Source organism: Schistocerca gregaria, unplaced genomic scaffold, assembly GCF_023897955.1.
Source record: "Schistocerca gregaria isolate iqSchGreg1 unplaced genomic scaffold, iqSchGreg1.2 ptg000454l, whole genome shotgun sequence".
Lineage (NCBI taxonomy): Eukaryota > Metazoa > Arthropoda > Insecta > Orthoptera > Acrididae > Schistocerca > Schistocerca gregaria.
The window spans coordinates 992,610-995,149 of record NW_026061873.1 but is presented as its reverse complement, the minus strand read 5'-3'; positions in this window follow the sequence as shown (position 1 = coordinate 995,149).

The window sequence follows — 2,540 nt, the reverse complement described above, 5'->3', positions numbered from 1 at the left end:
TTGGAGAAAGCTTACGACACCTGTTGGAGGGCGGGCATTCTCCGCACCATATTTTATTCATGCATTTTTAATCGATGGACAGTTCAGGGTACATGTGGGTTCTGTCATGTCCGTCGCCTTTCGCTAGGAGAATGGGGTGCCACAGGGCTCAGTTTTGAGCGTCGGTCTCTTCGCCATAGCGATCAATCCAATAATGGATTGCCTCCCAGCTGATGTATCAGGCTCCCTTTTCGTGGATGATTTTACCATTTACTGCAGCTCGCCGCTTACATGTTTCCTGGACCGCTGTCTTTAGCGTTCTCTTGACCGTCTTTACTCCTGGAGTGTCGCCGAGAAGACGGTCTGTATTAACTTCTGGCGCTACAAAGAGTTTCTCCCACCATCCTTACGAGTCGGTAGCATTGCTCTCCCATTTGTGGAGACAACAAAATTTTTAGGTGTTACATTTGACAGGAAACTCCTCCGTGTTCTCAGTGCTATGTCGTAGGGAGCGGATCGAACCGTCCAACTTCGCATATATCGGTCGATCGTCCGCTCCAAGCTGGATTATTGGGAGCTTTGGATACTCCTCTGCACGGCCGTCTATCTTACGCCGCCTCAATTCCATACAACATCGGTGTTGACGTCTTGCGATAGGAACGTTTTATACTAGTCCCATCGAGAGTCTCATGCTGAAGCCAGTGAATTGTCACTAACCTACCTGCGCGATTTGTCGTTATGCCTGTCGGCTACTGTCAATGCTGGACCGCCCGTCTTATAGGTCCTTATTTTGACGACACTCTCGACCGTCTATACGGGTTGTATGTCTCTGCCCTGATACCCCCTGGAGTACGCTTTCGTTGCCTCCTTCAGCAACTTAAATATACACTCCCTGCAACCTTTAGAGTGGGCGAGAGCCAAACGCCACCTTGGCTCCAGACTCAGGTTCGCGTTCACCTTGGCCTCAGCTCGTTCCCAAAGGAGGTATCCCCAGCTTCGGTATACCACTCCCGTTTTGTCGAACTTCGTTCGAAGTTCTTTAATATGACCTTCATTTATACAGATGGCTCTAAGACCAATGACGGTATCGGGTGTTCTTTTATTGTCAGGGCACACAGTTTCAAATACCGGCTCCATAGCCATTGTTCGCTCTTAGCAACTGAGCTATTTCCTCTCTACCAGGCTGTTCTTTACATCTGCCGCCACCGACAATCTGCTTATGTCATCTGCTCCGATTCCCTGAGCGCTATCCACAGCCTCAGTGATCCATATCCGGTTTACCTTTTTGTGCACCGGGTCCAACGCTCTCTTCAGTAGCTGGTGGACGACGGTTCTCCGGTTAGCTTTGTGGGTTCCTGGCCATGTCGGTATCCCTGGGAACGAAGCTGCAGATGCCGTGGCCAAGGCTGTGGTCCTCCAGCCTCAGACAGCTTCTTGTTGTGTCCCTTCATCAGACTGTAGCAGGGTCATTTGACAGCGCATTTTGTCACTGTGTCATGCCGATTGGGCTGTACTTAGGGACAACAAGCTTCCGCCCTTGAAACCTCTTGCCGCGGATTGGACGTCCTCTTCATGCCCTTCTCGGTGGGAAGAGGTCGTTTTGGCCTGGTTACGAATTGGAAACTGCCTCTTCAGCCATCGCCATCTGCTGACGGTCCGCCACATATTAAAGTTCGGTCCAAATTTTAATACACTGCGTGTTGATCTTCGCCTGCCATGTACTCTGGATGCCATTTTAGCGGATGACCCAGGAGCAGGTGCTCACGTTCTTCGTTTTGTCAACTTGACAAACCTGTCTGACATTTGATTATGCAGTTTTTTTTAATCCTCTGCCTGTCCGTCTTGTATAGTATTGTCCCTTTTAGTTGCTGTTTTAACCTTGTGCCTCGCGGAGCATTCCTAACTTAGTCTGGGCGGTAATTACAATTACAGTTGTGCCCCCTAAAACCCCCCAAAAAAATCCCTCTTGAAGGTGTGGCTGTCAGAATATGGGCGACGCAGGAAATAACTGTGTGCAATGTATATCTTCCTCCAGATGGTGCAGTACACCTGATTGTATTAGGTGCACTGATTGATCAACTCCCTAAGCCTTTCCTACTTGTGGGAGATTTGAACGCCCATAACCCCTTGAGGTGGCAGTGTGCTTACTGGCAGAGTCAGAGACATCGAAACATTACTGTCTCAGTTCGACGTCTACCTCTTAAACACTGGGGCCGCTACACAATTCAATGTGGCTCGATGTAGTTACTCGGCCATTGATTTATCAATTTGCAGCCCAGGACCTCTCCCATCTATCCATTGGTGATCACTTAACGACAGAGTGAGGTGGCGCAGTGGCTAGCACACTGGACTGGCATTCGGGAGGACGAAGTCTCAATCCCGCGTCAGTCCATCCTGATTTAGGTTTTCCGTGATTTCCCTAAATCGCTCTAGGCAAATGCCGGGATGGATTCTTTGAAAGGCACTGCCGACTTCCTTCCCCGTCCTTCTGTAATCCGATGCTGAGAGAACATAACGGCCTGTATAGTAGTGACCACATCCCCAACTTCCTGTCACTGCCC